Here is a 19,653-nt window from a genome sequence, read left to right as displayed (position 1 = left end):
TTTTTGAAAGACAGTCTTGCCATGCAGTTCAATTTTTCAAGCTTCCACCTGATAGAATGGCACCAATATAATAGCACCCCTGGTATATCTACATAGGGGTTCTTCTCCTCTCTCCAGAACAGAGTCAGGAACCCACTTGGACCACAGGCTACCTCCATACCATGCTTGGGATGGATGAGGGAGAGGCTAGGAAGGGTGCCACAAGCTTTCTCTACCATTTTTCTAAAACATTTTTTATTGTGAAATATAACATACGTACAAAAAAATCAGTATATTTCAAAGTACATTGTAACAAGGAGTTATAGAACAGATTTCAGAGTTTGGTATGGTTTACAGTTCCACAATTTTAGGCTTTTCCTTCTAGCTACTCCAAGACACTGGAGGCTAAACAAAATATAATATATGAATCAATATAATGATTCAGCAGTCATATGAATTTGTGTGTGACCTACTTTTTTAACTGTAAAAAAATAACATATATACAAAAAAGCAATAAATTTCAAAGCATTCCACAACAATTAGTTATAGAACAGATTTCAGAGTTTGGTATGGGTTCCAGTTCCACAATTCTAGGTTTTTCCTTCTAGCTTCTCCAAGACACAGGAGACTAAAAGAAATATCATAATTATTCAGCAGTCATAGTCATTTGTTAAATCCATCGCTTTTTCTTTCTTCTTTTTTTTTGTGAAAAAATAACATGTATACAAAAATAAAGCTATAAATTTCAAAGCACAGCACCACAATTACTTGTAGAACATATTTCAGAGATTGGCATGGATTACAATTTCACAATTTTAGGTTTTTACTTCTGGCTTGCTCTAAACTACTGGAGACTAAAAGATATCAGTTTGTTGATTCAGCATTCATATTCATTTGTTAAATCCTTTCTCCTCTGTATAACTCCACTGTCACCTTTGATCTTTCCATCCCTCTCTTTAGGGGTGTTTGGGCTATGGCAATTCTAAATTTTTCGTATTGGAAGGGTCTGTCACTAATATGAGGCAGGGATATGAAACTATCTGATGTTCTGAAGAGGCTAGGCTAGGGATCCATCTGGAGGTTGTAGGTTTCTGAAAGTCACTCTAGTGCATGGAATGCTGGTGGAAATCCTATATATTTCCCTAGGTATTCTTTAGGATTGGCTGGAATGGTCCTAGTTGGGAGTTGGTGGGTTATGATAGGCAGTAAGATCTACCTGAAACTTGCATAAGAGCAACCTCCAGAGTAGCCTCTTGACTCTATTTGAACTCTCTCTGCCACTGATACTTTATTAATTACATTTCTTTTCCCCCTTTTGGTCAGGATGGAATTGTTGATCCCATGGTGCCAAGTCTGGATTCATCCCTGGGAGTCATCTCCCACATCATCAGGGAGACTTTCACCCCTGGATGCCATGTCCCATGTAGGGAGGAGAGCAATGATTTCACTTGTAGAGTTGAGCTTATAGAGACTGAGGCCACATCTGAGCAACAACAGAGGTCCACCAGAAGTAACTCTTAGGCATGCCTAAAGGGAGTCTAAGCTTTTCCACTACCTACATAAGCTTCACAAGAGTAAGCCTTATGATTGAGGGCATGGCCTATTGATTTGGGTGTCCCTAAAGTTTGACACAGTGTCAGGGGATTCCCTGATGGTAAGGTTTAATAGTTCCATATTGTTCCTCCCATTCCTCAGGAACTTTGCTAATACTTTTTGATTATCTGCTTAATATACTCTAGGATGTATCCAGGCATTACAATAATCTATATGGGATTAAAAGACCTCTCTTATTCTGGGCTCCCTGTGTTTCAATTGTTCAAATAAGCTATACAGATAGGTTGAATTAGATTATGCACTACAGAAAATTTCAGTTCCAGACTGTTCTACTTTGCTAACTGTCAGAATGCAATATACCAGAAATAGAATGGATTTTAAAGGGGGAATTTAATAAGTTGCTAGCTTACAGTTCTAAGGCCAAGAAGATGTCCCAACTAAAACAAGTCTATAGAAATGTCCAATCTAAGGCATCCAGGGAAAGATACCTTGATTCAAGAAGGCCAATGAAGTTTTCAGAGTTTCTCTCTCATCTGGAAAGGCACATGGTGAACACTGCATCATCTGCTAGCTTCTTCTCCTGGCTTCCTGTTTCATGAAACTCCCTGGCATTTTCCTTCTTCATCTCCAAACGTTACTGGCTGGTGGACTCTGCTTCACGTGGCTATTTCATTCTGCTCTGCTCTCTCTGAATCTCTTTCATTCTCCAAAATGTTTCCTCTTTTATAGGACTCCAGAAACTTATCAAGACACACCCAAATGGGTGGAGACATGTCATCACCTAATTCAACTTAACAACCACTCTTAATTAAATCACATCTCCACTGATATGATCTGATTACAGTTTCAAACATACAGTATTGAATAGGGATTATTCTGCCTTTATGAAATGGGATTTAGATTAAAACATGGCTTTTCTAGGGGGTATACATCCTTTCAAACCAGCACACAGACAAAATAAACCTTTCTTCCATTGGTCTGAAAGAGTATGTGTGCTTCTAAAATATAGACATTGTCTTCCTTTCCCTTATGTTCTGAATTACTTTAACCCCAACCTGTTCAGCTTTGTTCTTATCTCTAAATATCAGGTTATATATATAAAACAGCCTATAAAATCCAGAAATAATAATCACCACTCCGAACTTAATGAGTCTGCTCTGCAAGCTTACAAGCTAGGCCCCTGTTTTCTTATAAGCATTTTCTAAAGGTGACCATACCATTCTTGTTCTTATGTTTCTGGCTTAGTTTGTCTCACCAGATGCCCCACATGATCCTTCACATCATTGCGTGCCCCATGACTTTGTTCCTTTTTATAGCAGCACAACCTCTGTTCATAAGTATACACCATTGTTTGCCAATCTACTTCTTCATCAGTACTTCCTTCAGCCACCTACATTCATTGGGCATCATGGAGAGGGCCCAAAGTCCACAGTCCGTTAACATTCTCAGTTTTAGATACTTTCACTGTTCTGAAGAAAAAGAAAACCAATCACCAAATAGGAAATCTAAAATTCCTCTTAACTCTTGTCCCTCCCCCACCCCATTATTTACCTCTGCTGTTGCTGTGGTAGTGCTGATGGTTTCCTTTTGAACATAGCTCATAGCACGCAATAGCAGTTTCCCCCTGTATCCTAGACTTAAACACTCTTTGTACAAGAATCATATGTGAAGTAATTCTTGGGAGAACTCATTCATATTTCTAGTGTTAATCACTGAGGCACGTAGGTCTATACAACCCCTTTCAATCTTGTTCGTCTTCAATATGGTAATGTTACTTACAGACCCACTAGAGAACCACTTTTACTCCTATCTATTCCCTTACATTAGAGTTCAACCTCATTAGCTAACAGTTCACCCATTTCTAGCTTCTATGTATCTCTAAGTCCCGTATATTCTGTATTATAAGACTCTGATTATACCTTTATGCTGGTCATAAAAGTGGAATCATACAGTATCTATCCTTTTGTGTCTGGCTAATTTCATTCAGTATTATGTCCTCAGGTTCATCCATCTTGTCATGTGCTTCAGGATGTCATTTTGTCTACCTGCTGCATAATATTCCATTGTATGTACATACCACATTTTGTTGTTCCACTTATCTGTTGATGGACATTTGGTTTGTTTCTATCTTATGGTAATTGTGAATAATGCTGCTATGAACATCGGTGTGCAAATGTCTGTTTGTGTCATTGCTTTCACCTTGTTCACCATATACCCAAATGTCTTCTGGGTATATACCAAGTAGCGCTATTGCTGGGTCATAGGGCAACTCGATATTTAGTTTCCTAAGGACCTGCCAGTCTTCCATAGTGGCTGCACCATTATACATTCCCACCAGCAATGCATAATTGTCTCAGTTTCTCCACATCCTCTCCAGCATTTATAGTTTCCTGTTTGTTTAATAGCAGCCGTTCTTTTTTTTTTTTATTTTTCTATTCATTTTAAAATTAAATATATATATATAACAAGAAAGAAACACAAATATTCTTAACATATGATCATTGTATTCTACATATGTAATCAGTAATTCACAATATCATCACATAGTTGCATATTCATCATCATGATAATTTCTTAGAACATTTGCATCAATTCAGAAAAAGAAATAAAAAGACAACAGAAAAAAAATTCATGCATACCATACCCCTTACCACTCTCTTTCATTGATCACTAGCATTTCAATCTAAGTTTATTTTAACTTTTGTTTCCCCTATTATTTATTTTTATTCCATATGTTTTACCCATCTGTTGATAAGGTGGATAAAAGGAGCATCAGACACAAGGTTTTCACATTCACACAGTCACATTGTGAAAGTTATATTATTATACAATCATCTTCAAGAAACATGGCTACTGGAATACAACTCTACATTTTCAGGCAGTTCCCTCCAGCCTCTCCATTACATCTTGACTAACAAGGTGATATGTATTTAATGTGTAAGAATAACCTCCAGGATAACCTCTTGACTCTGTTTGGAATCTCTCAGCCATTGACACTTTATTTTGTCTCATTTTGCTCTTCCCCCTTTTAGTCGAGAAGGTTTTCTCAATCCCTTGATGCTGAGTCTCAGCTCATTCTAGGATTCTTCTCAATCCCTTGATGCGGAGTCTCAGCTCATTCTAGGATTTCTGTCCCATGTTGTCAGGAAGGTCCACACCCCTGAGAGTCATGTCCCACGTAGACAGGGGGAGGGCAGTGAGTTTGCTTGTTGTGTTGGCTGGAGAGAGAGGCCATATCTGAGCAACAAAAGAGGTTCTCTTGGGGGTGACTCTTAGGCCTAATTTTAAGTAGACTTGACCTATCCTTTGTGGGGTTAAGTTTCATATGAACAAACCCCAAGATTGGGGCCTCAGCCTACTGCTTTAATAGCAGCCATTCTTATAGTTGTGAGATGGTATCTCATTCTAGTCTTGATATGCATTTCCCTTATAGCCAATGAAAATGAGCATCTCTTCATGTGCTTTTGAGCCATCTGTATTTGACTCTTCAGAAAAATGTCTATTCATATCTTTAGCTCATTTTATAATTGGGTTGTTGTTCTCTTGTGGTTGAGTTGTATGATTTCTTTGTATATGCAGGAAATCAAACCGTTATCCAATATGTGATTTCCAAATATTTTCTCCTATTATGTTGGTTGCCTCTTCACCTTTTTGACAAAGTCTTTTGACGTGCAGAAGCATTTGATTTTGAGGAGTTCCCATTTATCTGTTTTTTTGTTGTTGTTGCTTGTGCTTTGCATGTAAAGTTTAGGAAGCTACCTCCTATTGCTAGGTCTTGAAGATGTTTCCCTACACTTTCTTCTAGAAGCTTTATGGTGCTAGTTCTTATATTTAGGTGTTTGATCCACTTTGAGTTAATTTTTTGTTGTTGGGTGTAAGATAAGAGCCCTCTTTCATTCTCTTGACTATTGATATCCATGCCCAATTATTGAAAAGACTATTTTGTCCCAGTTCAGAGGATTTGGGGGCCTTGTCAAAAACCAGTTGATTTTTGATGGCCTATTTCTGCACTCTCGATTTGATTCCATTGGTCAATGCTTCTATCTTTGTGCCAGTACCATGCTGTTTTGACCACTGTGGCTTTATAATAGGTTTTAAAGTCAGGGAGTGTTAATCCTCCCTCTTTGTTCTTGTTTATTTGTTTGTTTGTTTGTTTGCTTATTTTATTGGGCAGGCACTGGGAATCAAAACTGGGTCTCCTGCATGGCAGGTGAGAACTCTGCCTGCTGAGCCACCATAGCCCACCCTCGTTCTTGTTTTTTTAGGATGCTTTTAGCTATTCAGGGTCTCTTTTCCTTCCAGATGAATTCGGTAATTAGCTTTTCCAAACCTTCAAAGTAGGTTGATAGAATTTTGATTGGTACTTTGTTGAATCTGTAGATCAATTTAGGGAGAATTGATATCTTAACTATATTTAGCCTTCCTATCCATGAGCAGGGAATATCTTTCCACCTATTTAGATCTCCTTTGATTTCTTTTAGCAATGTTATGTAGTTTTCTGTGTACAAGTCCCTTACATCCCTAGTTAAGTTCATTTCTAACTACTTGATTCTTTTAGTTGTTATTTTGAATGGAATTTTTTCCTTAACTGACTCCTCAGCTAGGTCATTGTTTGTGTATAGAAATGTTACTGATTTTTGCATATTAATTGTATATCCCATGACCTTGCTGAATTTGCTTAATAGCTCAAGTAACTTTGCTGTAGATTTCTCATGATCTTCCAAGTATCGTATCATATCATCTGCAAATAATGAGAGTTTTGCTTCTTCCTTTCCAATTTGGATGCCATTTATTTCTTTGTCCTGCCTGATTGCTCTAGCTAGAACTTCTAGCACAATGTTGAATAATAGTGGTGACAATGGGCATCCTTGTCTCATTCCTGATCTTAGGGGGAAAGCTTTCAGTCTCTCTCCATTGAGTACAATGCTGGCTATCAGTTTTTCATATATTCCCATTATCATATTGAGGTAGTTACCTTTGATTCCTATCTTTTGGAGTGTTTTTATCAGAAAAGGATGCTGAATTTTGTTGAATGCTTTTTTCAGCATCAATCAAGATGATCATGTGATTTTTTTCTTTTTGATTTGTTAATGGGCTGTGTTGCATAAATTGATTTTCTTGTGTTGAACCATGCTTGCATTTCTGGTATAAACCCCACTTGGTCATAGCGTATAATTCTTTTAATGTGTTGTTGGATTCAATTTGCTAATATTTTATTGAGAATTTTTGCATCTGTGTTCATTAGGGAGATTGGCCTGTAGTTTTCTTTTCTTTTAGCAACTTTACCCAGTTTTGGTATTAAAATGATATTAACTTCATAAAATGAGTTAGGTAGAGGTTTCTTTTTCCTCAATTTTTTTGAGAAGTTTGAGCAGGATAGGTGTTAGTTCTTTTTGGAATATTTGATAAAATTCCCCTGTGAAGCCATCTGGCCCTGGGCTTTTCTTTATAGGAAGATTTTTGATGACTGATTGAATCTCTTTACTTGTGATTGGCTTTTTGAGATCTTCTGTTTCTTCCTGAGTTAGTATAGATTGTTCAGTGAGTGTCTCCAGGAATTTGTCTATTTCATCTGAGTTGCCTAGTTTGTTGGCAAATAGTTGTTCATGGTATCCTCTTATGATTTCTTTTATTTCTTCAGGGTCTGTGGTAACGGACCCCTTGTCATTTCTGATTTAGTTTGTTTGCATCCTCTCTCTTTTTTTTCTTTTCTTTTTTTTTTTTTTTTTGGTCAATCTTGCCAGTGGCCCATCAATTTTATTGATTTTCTCAAAGAACCAACTTTTGGTTTTATTGATTCTTTCTATTGTTCTTTTGTTCTCCCATTCATTTATCTCTGCTTTAACCTTTGTTATTTCTCTTCTTTTATTTGCTTTGGGGTTAGTTGCTATTCTTTCTTAAATTCCTCCAGGTGTGCTGTTAAGTTCTTGACTTTTGTTCTTTCTTGTTTTTAATAAAGGCATTTGAACTTCCCTCTCAGCATAGCTTTTGATGCATCCCATAAGTTCTGATAAGTTGTAATCTCATTTTCATTCATTTCCTGATAGCTACTGATTTCTCTAGCCATTTCTTCTTTGACCCACTGGTTGTTTAAGAGTATGTTATTTAATCTCCATATTTTTGTGAAGGTTCTTGTTCTTTGGTGGTTATTGAGATCTAGCTTCATCCCACCGTGATCAGAGAAAGTGCTTTGAATAACATCAATGTTTTTAAATTTATAAAGACCTGTTTTGTGCCCCAGCATATGATCTCTTCTAGATAATGTTCCATGAGCACTAGAGAAGATATATCCTTGTGCTTTGGGGTGCAATGACCTATATATGTCTGTTAGGTCTAATTTATTTATCAAGTTATTTAGCCTCTCTATTTCCTTGTTGATCTTCTGTCTGGTTGTTCTATCTATAGAGAAGAGTGGGGTCTTGAAGTCTCCTACTCTTATTGTTGAAACATGTATCACTCCCTTCATTTTTGCCAATGTTTGTCTCATGTACTTTGGAGGTCCCTGATTGGGAGCATAAACATTTATGATTGATATATCTTCTTGGTGTATAGATCCTTTAATTAGTATAAAGTGTCCTTCTTTGTCTCTTATGATGTCTTTCCATTTAAAGTCTATTTGTCTAATATTAGTATAGCTACTCCTGCTTTCTTTTGTTTACCCCTTGCATGAAAAATCTTTTTTCATCCTTTCATTTTCAATCCATTTGTATCCTTCTGTCTAAAATGAGTCTCTTCCCCCAGTCTTGGGGTTTGTTCAAATGAAACTTAACCCCACAAAGGATAGGTCAAGTCTACTTAAGATTTAGGCCTAAGAGTCACCCCCAAGAGAGCCTCTTTTGTTGCTCAGATATGGCCTCTCTCTCCAGCCAACATGACGAGCAGTCTCACCACCCTCCCCCTCTGCGTGGGACATGACTCCCAGGGATGTGGACCTTCCTGGCAACATGGGACAGAGATCCTGGAATGAGCTGAGACTCAGCATCAAGGGACTAAGAAAAACCTTAGAATGAGCTGAGAATTAACATCAGGGATTGAGAGAACCTTCTCGACCAAAGGGGGAAGAGTGAAATGAAACTAAGTGTCAATGGCTGAGAGATTCCAAACAGAGTTGAGAGGTTATCCTGGAGGTTATTCTTATGTATTAAGTAGATATTACCTTGTTGTTCAAGATGTAGCGGAGAGGCTGGAGGGAACTGCCTGAAAATGTAGAGCTGTGTTCCAGTAGCCATGTTTCTTGATGATGATTGAACAATGATGTAGCTTTCACAGTGAGACTCTGTGAATGTGAAAATCTTGTGTCTGATGCTCCTTTTAGCTACTATATCAACAGAAGAGTAGAACATATGGAATAAAAATAAATAATAGGGGGGACAAATGTTAAAATAAATGTAGTTTGAAATGCTAGTGGTAAATGAAAGCGAGGGGTAAGGGGTATGGTATGTATAATCTTTTTTTTTCTCTGTTATCGTTTTATTTCTTTTTCTGTTGTCTTTTTATTTCTTTTTCTAAATCGATGCAAATGTTCTAAGAAATGATGAATATGCAACTAGGTGATGATATTAAGAATTACTGATTGTATATGCAGAATAGAATATCTTAATGTTTTGTTTGTTAATTTTTTTAATTAATAAAAAAAGTTTAAAAAAATAAAATAAAATGGGTCTCTTGTAAGTAGCATATAGCTGAATTGTGTTTCTTAATCCATTCTGCCAATCTGTATCATTTAATTGGTAAGTTTTTAGTCTGTTAACATTCAAAGTTATTACTGAAAAGGTGTTTCCTGAATCCACCATCTTATCTTTTTAATTTTATTTGTCAGATCTACATATTCTTTCCCCTCTTTCTCTTTGTATTATTTAAATTATCATTAGTGGTACTCTTCAATTCTGTGCCCTTCTCCAGATCTCCCGTTCCTCCCCCACCCCCCCTTTTTTTTTCAGCTGGCAGAACTCCTTTTAGTATTTCTTGTAGGGCTGGTCTCTTGTTGACAAATTCTTTCAAGACTTCTTTGTCTGTGAAAACTTTAATCTCTCCCTTAGTTTTAAGGACAGTTTGGCTGGGTACAGAATTCTTGGCTGGAAGTCTTTCTCTTTCAGGAGCATGAATATATCATACCACTGCCTTCTCACCTTCAGGGTGCTAGTTGAATAGTCTGAACTCAGTCTTATTTGGTTTCCTTTATATATAGTAGGTTGTTTTTCTCTTGCTGCTTTCAGGATTTTCTGCTTCTCTTCAACATCTGACAGACTGATTAGTATGTCCCTTGGGGAAGGCCTATTTGGATTTATTCTGTTTGAAGTTCTTTGGGCTTCTTTGACTTGTATATATATGTCCTTTATGAGGGTTGGGAAGTTTCCCCCTATTATATCCTCAACTACTCTTCCTAGCCCTTTACTCCTCTCTTCTCCTTCTGGGACACCAGTGATTCTTGTATTTGTGTGCTTTTGTTTTGCCTATCATTTCCCTGAGATCCAATTCAATTTTTTTCCATCTTTTTTGCCATTTGCTGTTTTGAGTCTTTGAAGTCAGTTATCCTATCCTCTATATCACTTATTCTTTCTTCTGTCTCTTCAAATCTGGTGTTATGTGTTTCTAATATGTTTTTCATTTGGTCAACAAAGTCTTTAATCTCTGTAATATCTGCTATTTTTCTATTTATTCTTTCAAATTCCTCTGTGCTCTTCTACTGTCTTCTTGATCTCCTTTATGTCATTTGCTATCCCACTTATTTTATTAAGTAAAGTTGTATGAACATCTTTGATTCATTGTTCCAACATTTGTGTCTCCTCTGTTGTTTTAATTTGATCATTAGGCAGGGCTATATCTGTCTGCATTGTGATATTCTTAGTGATCTTTTGCTATCTTCAAGGCATGTAAATATCTTGATTGATTTACTTTGGGAGTTGATTTCTTCCAGTAATCTTAAACCTTGTGTTTGCGGGATGGTTGTACAGCAGGGAGCAGGGTATGGGGTGGGGTACTCAGTGTGGTGATTTGTTTCAGGGCAGGTATAGGCGTAGTTGGGGATGTTACGCTGATGCTTGTTACCGTGGGTGCCCAGCAGCCAGGGAGGATATAGCTGTGTGGTGCACCAGTCTCGGGGGAGCTGGGGGGCATAACCCTGGTGTGCACTGGTGTAAGGCACAGGGCCCTTTGTATACATGTATAGAGCTGTTGCAGCAGGTTGGCGTTATGCCTTCGTGGTGGAGGCAGATGTGACCCAGCAGTGCAGTTTGGCACTTTCTCAGAGCTGGGAAGTGTGGCTGAGAGCAGTGTGCATTTGAGTTCTAGGACTTCTGTAAAGTGCATTTCCCAGTGCTGAATGACGTGATTGGGGGCCTATGTGCATGTGTGGGCCTAGGAGTGCCGTAAACTGATGTGCAGAGCTTGGGGGGGTAGGGTGACAGGGTGAGGCTATACAACACTATGGGCTGGGGGGAAGAGGGGCAGGTGTAGCCTAGGTATGGAGGTTAGTGCCCCCAGCCTCTATGCATTGGCAAGAGCCTACAGGGAACAGGGAGAAGGAGGTAGTGCTCGGGAGGGGTGCAGGAGAGGTGGGTTGGGCTGCGCTGGCAGTTCTATTTCCATAATAACATGTTTTTCTGTGATATCAAATCAGCCAACTTTATCAGGACAGACTTATTATGGAAATAGAACTTCCAGATTAAGTTGTCCTTGAGGCTTATTCTCTGAAATTCCTAAGGACGTCCCTATTCATAATCAGGTCTTAGCTAAATTGGGATACAGATACATAAATCAGACTCAAAGATCTCTGTGAGCTACCAGACTCCTAATGGACCAAAAACTTACCAATATTTCCAGGATTCCTGGGGATGAGCTGATCAAGGTTAAGATCGATCTATTCAAACTTCTACAAATATTTGCACAATACCCTTTGAAGTCAGAATCAAAGAAAGAATTAAGGCCTATAGTAGAAGGACTAATAGACAAAGGGCGCCTTGCATTAGTCCTTATCACATGCTTATGCTGACCTTTAAATAACTCAATGACAGGGCGTATAGATTTATTTATGATCTTGGGGCCACCAATAAGATAATTACACTTTCCTTCCAGTGGCACCATGTCCTAATGCTATTCTTTCTCCCCATCCCATTCAAGGCCATCTCTTTTACATTTGTGCATCTATGGTCTGACTTCTTTAGAACCTGTTTCCTTAAATGCAGTCAATACTTGTTCACTTTTACTTGGGAGGACCAACAGTATCCATGGACTGTTATGCTTCAGAGATTCACTGAGATGTCTTAATATCTTAAGTTTTTAATCAGGATCTCAAGGATGTTAATGTTCCTTCACAATTTTCACTCATTAAGTAGATGCGATTTTGCTATGCTCTAAAGTTTAGAAAACACTAACAGGGAATCTAACTATCTCTGCATTTTAGCACAAAAGAACACAAAGTGTCAAAAGGAAAATAGCAATTTTCTTCAGCAACAGGTTCATTTGGGGGAGCATAATTTATCTCAGGCAAGACTCTTACCTCTTACTGATGACAAACCATCCAGAACTTTCCTAGATCTATTATTTAAAAAACAGGATTTTTAGGTATCATGCAGTATAATAAGCAGGGAGTTCCCAACCATCACTGAAATTACTTCCCCTTTGGGATCTAACTAAATCCTGGGTGGAACCCCTTTCCTTGGAAAACAGACATGAACAGGAATTCTGCAAACAAAACTAGCTCTTCAACAATCTCCTATCCTAGGTCTAACTTATCATAAACTTTTCTCCCTGTTTGTTCATAAACGATCTGCTCAGGCCATTGGTGTTTTAAATCAAATGCATGATGAAAACCACTCACAGGTTACTGCAATCTCTCTCTTGATCCAGTGTTGAGGCCTATCTACTCCAAAGCTATAACATTTACTGTTAACCCATGGATATTTTCGCCAGCAAGTTGTGGAATCTTCCTTGAACCTAATCATCCCCCAAGCTGTACAATCTTTGCTACTTAACAAAATGCACACTGTTTCTAGCTGAGCCAGTTTACATTCCATGAGATATTGTTACTTTCTCCTATACATGTATTTACCAATCACTGTAATTCTTTGAACCCTGCTACTCTCCTTCTATCCCAGAAGATGGAAAAATGCTTAACTGGCATCACCCATGCCTTCATACTAAGAATGCCTTTGGATATCCACACTTGACTCTGACAGGTCAGATCTACAGACAGAAATGGGAAATTATCAGGCTCGCTATGCATGACAGACCTCAAGGGTAAATTAGATATGATTTCTTATCACCCGGATGGCAAGATTGATTGCCTGCCAACCAACTGGAGTAAAAAAAACTTTAATATCCACAGTGTATTAAGGTTTTGAGGTCATCCATCACTTTCTAGTGCTTTCGAAACAGTGAGACTTTCTAACCTTAGCAGGGATCCCCTTCAAGGTCAAGAACTTCCAAATATCCTAATGCAACCATAGGAAATAGGCAGTATAATGGGTCATCTCGATACCTAGGAAAATAACTTTTCCAGTCATTGACCCAAGAAGGCAGCCCATACACAAATTCTGGTACCCCAAGATAACAAAAAAACCATGACTTTGGAGGGATTCAAATAGCCACTATAGAAGACCAAAATTAGGCCACTGTCAAGGAAAAAGTAATGAGACAGATCTGGATGTAAATTATGTGAAGGTACTCTTGGCATTCTCAGATGGCTTTTTGGAAGCCTCCAGAGCTTCTCCAGTGGAGAAACTTGCTAAAGTCCTCTGTGAAATTACCTGCCATTGCAAGGGCACATTGGCTGTCATTCAAAACAACACTGATCCAGGGATTTTGGAAAAGTTACTGAGGATGTCTGTCTTGCCATCAATATACTCCTGGCAAAAGCAAAACTTTAAAGTTGGAGCATAGGCAGAGCCAAATTGTTGAGGTTCATTTGAACCCTTCCAAATGGGCTTCAGTTAATCGCTCAGGATATGCGTATGTTCTGGCTGTTGGATGTTTTTTTTTCAGGGTGCATCAAAGCTTTTCCCTGTCAAAGAGCTATGGCTCTGACAATACACAAGAGAGTACATACTGTATAACGCCAATTATAGGAAGTCATTGAACAGGAAAACTCATCAATGGGAGATGAACCAAAACAAAAGTTGTATGGGGGGGTCTGGAGCTAGAGGGAAAGAATTGGGAGCAGGGATTGCCTGGGAAGGGGTTTGAAGGACTTTCTGGGGTGATGAACTCTATATTTTGATGGGCCCTAGAGATTCATTCAGTGGCTTATGCTATTGTTAAAACTTGTGGTACACTTAAGATGTGTGCATTTCATCACATCTAAGTTTTATCTTAAAAAAAAAGAACTGTAGACAAATATTAAATGTTAGTTAGTGATATGTGGCTGTTTTTCTACTTTGTATTCATGAGAACTTTTCTTGGGGAGGTAAAATTGGAATGCTATTCCCTTTTTTTTTTAAATTGAAGTTTTTGTGAAATTATGCTGCGTTATTATTTGCAAGCAAACTTTCATCCTTGAGTTTGAAATCATTCATCAGCTTGGAATGAACCATTATAATGTAAGACATTGTTCATTACAATAATTTTACAATTTAAAAATAGCACTTCTTTGTCTTATGGCTGTTTGAGACGTTAATTTTTCACATTATTGATAGTGAATTGTCATGTTGGTTTATAACATTACAAACTATTTGTTTTTATTTGGACATTAGTACATTGCTCACCCAGTATATTTTAAACTTGAACATTTTGCACTTTCTGGTTCTTTTCCCATTAATCACATGGAAAATTCATCTGTCCACATCTTTTCATTACAATTGTAAACCAAGAGAAGAATGAATTTGAGATTCCTAAGATGCCACTTTCAGGGGGGAGAATGTCCTATAAAAATGAACCACAAAATGTTATGCCTTTTTTTTGTTTGTTTTTTATAAGGGTGTCTTTGTAATGTATTTCATATTTATAATATTCAATACAGATAAACAATACAGATAAGCTGTGCTATATGTGCTTTATGCACATGTTTACAGTTGGATTTTTTCCATGGAAAGTGGTTTCACTACAGGTGCATTAGTGAGCACCAATAGTTATTCCAACTCCGAGCACTGTGGTTGAGCACCATCACCTCAACTTTTTATTACCCTTAAAGATGATTGCATTTGCATATTCTTTCTTTATCAAGGATCAATGCTGCTGTAAATACAGGTATTTCAAAGTTTTAATTTCTTTCCACCATCATCACACGCAGTTCTCTACTTTGTTTAAGAAGGGATTTATAAGCTTTCAAACGCTGTCTCCAGAAATTAATAAAATGTAAATGCTGATTTGATTAGTCTTTAAGATGTGTTTGACTGAGACTATTTTAATAATGTGGGTGTGATTTGTCATCCACTATTAAGTTTTTAGTCATTGATTTCTGTGTTAAAAAATAGGAAAGAGGGAAACTGCAGCTTTCATTACAGATGTTGTCTGGTAAGCTCTCCAAATGATGAGCTACAGTAAACTCTGATTATGCCTCTGGATAGTGGATCTCAAGCATTTGTCTTGGGCTTTAATTTGCTAAAGCTGTGCACAAATATAAAAATATATATATATTATTTTAGGGGAGTTGTAGGTATAAAAGTATTGCTTATGTCATTTCTTAAGCAGTTATGCTTTTAATGCTTAAAAGAAGGCTAGCATTGTTTGCACAAAAAAGTTGGTTATTCCCTCCCCCAAATAGTAATGAAATTATTTCTGCTGAGTAAACTTTTTATGTTATAATAAAAGCTGAAAAAAAACCTTTGTTTCTGTTTATTAAAAAAATGCTTTTTTGGGTGTGCAAGGGTAGTTCAGTGGTAAATTCTCACCTGCCATGCAGGGAACCAGGTTTGATTCCTGGTCCATGCACTTTCCAAAATGACCCAAACAAACAAACAAGCAAAACTAACAAACAAACAAAAATTCAGCAAATAGTGCTGCAATAATGAGATACTCACATGGAAAAAATAATGAAATGTGACCACGCCATAAAGCATACAAAAAAAAAAAGCACTTAAAAAAAATACTTTTCTTATAACAGAGAAGATAGGATTTAACAAATGAGTATGACTGCTGAATCGTTATACTGATATTTCTTTTGCTATCCAGTGTCTTGGAGTAGCTAAAAGAACATATGAAAAATTGTGGAACTGTAACCCATAAAATTTAACATCTGTTCTATAACCACTTGTTAAATAAAATACACTTGGAAATTTATTGCTTTTTTGTATGTATTTTATGTTTTATGTTTCACAATAAAAAAAGTTAAAAAATGCTTTTCTATATGTGCCCTTGATAAGAGATTTTGAAGAAATCATGTAAGATGATAAAACATTTGAATGGTACAGTAGATGTAAAAAAAAATTCTGTTTAAAAGAACATTTGTTTCTATATTAAATGTTTATTTGAAATCATATGATTTTGTATATAAAGTCAATAATATAAAATCTGGAAAACAAAACAAAACAAAAACTTAATGATATGTGTGCTAAAATTGGTTAGGAATGAAGTGTACTGATGTCTGCAGTGACCTCCTGGTTCCCTCAATGACTTCCTATTTCTCCTTCAACAAAGACTTGCAAGTCAGCATATAGTGATCCTTAAATCCTAACAGGTATCCCCAGCACAGACCTGGGCTCTGCTGACTCCCCAGTCCCCCACCGGGGCTCTCTCCTCCACACCAGGCATCTTTCAGATCTGTGAATCCCCTTAATTTCTATACATTCTTCAAATCTGATAGGGTAGGGAGCCCTGCCTGTCTCCCCAGTCTAGGAGAGGGCATGTTTCTCTTCTTTTCGATATACTTTGTATTTTCTTCTTCATTCCCAGTACAGTTTATAGTTACACATTCATCAAATAATCATGCAAATATATATCTTCCTCATTAGACTGTTAGCTCCACAGAGGTGGGAACTCCAGCTGCTTTACTCACCCATTGTATGCCCTGTGCCTGGTTTGGCGCCTGCACAGTAATACCTTAGAGTTTAATAAAAATTAGGCAAATGACTAAAGGGCAAGTGAAAATTTTCACATGAAAAATGGGCAACTTTAAAAGCCTAGCAATACTCAGTATTAGATCAGGGCTTGTATACACTTATTGTTGGTGAAGGTGCAAATTGGTAAGGTTTGAAGTACCTATTAAAATGTTAAAGGTGGACACCTATTTGACCCAGAAATTTCACACATGGATATTAATGCTACAGGCACGCCACCCCCAGATGTATCTGCATAACAAGGTTCCCAGGAGCATGGCTTGTACTACTGAATAATACTTAGTAACTTTTCTTCAAGAAATGGCTGACACTTTCAGATCATACTTATAAGATGAAATTCTATACCATGCAGCCATTATAAAGAATATAGTCAATCCTTATACACTGATAGTAGATATTAAGTGAGAAAAGTTGCAGAAAAGCATATAAAGTACAATCACACCTTACTTTAAAAAAACTACATATATTAACACAATTTAAAAGTACTGAGAGGGGAGAGAGAAAAAACGAACGGGGTAGGGAGTTAACCAATAGGTTAATCAGTATTGCCTTTGGAGGGTGGGGACAAAGACTGGACTTCAACTTTTATTTTATGTATTTCTTTAAATGGTCTGAACAAGTAAGTCTTATAAATTTAAAATAGATAACATAGTAAACTCTACATTCTTTGCAGAAGAACAAGACTCTAAGGTAAGTTTCGCGTTGCTTCTGCTAAAATAAAACTACAACCACCGAGCGACTGCAAGGAAAAATGGACTGATGAGGCCCTGACACCCACGGACCACCTATGCATTGGCGGATCAGTCTTGAACTCCTCTGGGAGAGGTCTGGAGGAAAGAAAAGAGCATCAGCTGCAGTGGGTCGTCAGAGCCCTGGGGTGCGAATGCGTCGGGAAGAAGACAGCAGAAGTTATTTTGCCTTCCTAAGTAAACGATCGTTCCCCGGAGGTGCCTGGTGCTCGGGACAAGATTTCGACGGGTCCAACTCACTTCTTCAACCCATTTATTAGGCAAGATATAAAGAATGGGAGGGGCGTGGAGGGGATTTATAATATCAGAACGCTACGGAAAATGCTGTTTCTTGGCATCCGATCCCGAAGAGAAAATAACTCCTTGTGATTGAAAAACGCGATTGGATGCGGGCAGCATGGACGCACCCAGCGACCTCCGGGCGTGCGGACCTGGTGAGCCTGCAGGGCCCGCCCGTGGCGCGCGTGGCGCGGCCGCCTACCCCTGGCGCCCGCAAATAGTGGCCGGGTTCTCGCGCCTTCCTCCCCTGCTCCTGCGCCCACGGCAAAGGTTGCAAGTTCGGGTCCCGCGACCAGAGGAGGAGGCGCCGCGCCACCGCAGTCACCCTCGGAGGTCGGGGACCAGGACCCCGAAGACCATGCTCAGCCACCGGCCTCCGCCTCCGTCGGCTTCAGGAACTTTGTCAGCGTCTCTTACCCCGGTGAATGTGTCTTCCTTTCTCCTCGCCAAGGCCCGGGCCGCTGGAGGGATTACACAAGTTTTCGTTCAACCCTCACAGCCATGCCCGGAGGCAGGTAATGTGCCCCATTTTGCAAAGAGGAAGCGGCGGCCGGAGGTGGGGAGGGCCGTGGCCAAGGCCACCCGGCATAAGCTTCCCCCCACCCTAGGTGCTTCCATCTCTGAATGTGAATGGGTCTAAGTGCTCCTTTCTCTCCCTCAATTGCTGGCAAGAAGAATAAAAATGCGGCCACTGAGTGCCCTGTGTGGATCTGGAGGTCGCGGGCCTTCGGGCGAAAGGGTCAAGTTGTCTGAGGCCATGAGCCTTCCGGGCGAAAGTGACGCCGTGACCGAGTGGAGCACCGTCCTCGGATGTCTTCCCGCCACGTCCCGCGGGCCGCACCGCGGCGGCGTCGGAGGCGCGGAGTCCACAGCGCCCAGAAGTCACCACTCAGGACCCGCGCGGCGCCGTTTGCCTGCCGGAGAGGCGGTGCCCGGAATCCGCGAGGTGTCAGGGACAAACGTCCAACTGTGGTCCCGGGGAGGGTTTGACACCGCCTTGGCCAGGCTCGACCCTTGGGCACCTGAAGCCGAGAAGCAGGGCTGCACCTCGCACACGGCCCGGGCCACCCGGACGCCTGTTCGGGGTCGTCGTGTGCACAAGAGGGCCTTATCTGGGCACCCTGGGTAACCTGTCTCCAGGCAAGAGCAGCAACGTGCGCCTGCAGAAAGCGGACGGCGAGAGCTCAGCTGGGCTCCCGGGGAGGGTCTGGAGAGCTGAGTTCAGTGCGCGACCCCCTGGGGCCCGGGGACGAGTAGAGCACAGCCAATGGCTGCCACGGGGGCGGGGAGGAGACAGGCCCTTAGACCGCCGAGGCCGCGTCCCTTCCCCACCCTCGCCCTCCCTAACTCTTGCGGCCCCGCCCGCCTGCCCGCCTGCCCTCTTAAACCCGGCTCGACCCTCCCCGCCCGTCCGCCCGCCCGCCAGCCAGCCCGAAGCTTACCGCGGGGCCGCGCTGCCCCAAAGGGTCCTGGAGGGCGCCCGAGTCCCGGCGGTGCTCGCGGAGGTGGGTGCGCGCTGGGCCCCCAGGCCGTCGTGGACCCCGCGCGTCAGAAGAGCCTGTGGTCCTCGCTGCCGGGTTCGTTTGGGGAGGTCGCTTCACCCTCTCCGGGGCTTTTATTCCTTAGGTGGCTTTTCAGTCCTAATTGCACATAGCTGGTCAGAGGAGGTCAGGAGCGTCCTTGGAGGCTCGGGAGTAGAGAAGCCGGTGCCTTCGTCGTGGCTGACCTCTTCTCCTGACCCCGTGTTCTTTAATTTCTGAGTCACGACCCTGCTTGGCTTTCTTATTGGGCTCATTGATCTCGCCCGCAAGACACGCCGACCCCGAAGGGGCTTCATTCCTCAGTCATCGTTAACGTGTTGTGCGTGTCCACTAAAGCGCTATCCTTGGCCAGAGGCCGCGCGGGGCCGAGAGGGCGGGAGTGGCTACCGAGGCTTCTCTCCCACCTGGCCTGGGGACCTCATGCTCGTCGCTCCTGCGAGGCGACTCCAGGCCCTTACGACCCCAGGTGGTGTGACCTGGAGTCTCCGAGGGACTTTGGGGGCATGTAGCGGGCTTTGGCCCGCGTGGGGAGCGGGCGCTCGTGGCAGGGCCCCGGGGAGA

Source organism: Tamandua tetradactyla, chromosome 6, assembly GCF_023851605.1.
Source record: "Tamandua tetradactyla isolate mTamTet1 chromosome 6, mTamTet1.pri, whole genome shotgun sequence".
Taxonomy (NCBI): domain Eukaryota; kingdom Metazoa; phylum Chordata; class Mammalia; order Pilosa; family Myrmecophagidae; genus Tamandua; species Tamandua tetradactyla.
This window is presented reverse-complemented; position numbering follows the sequence as displayed.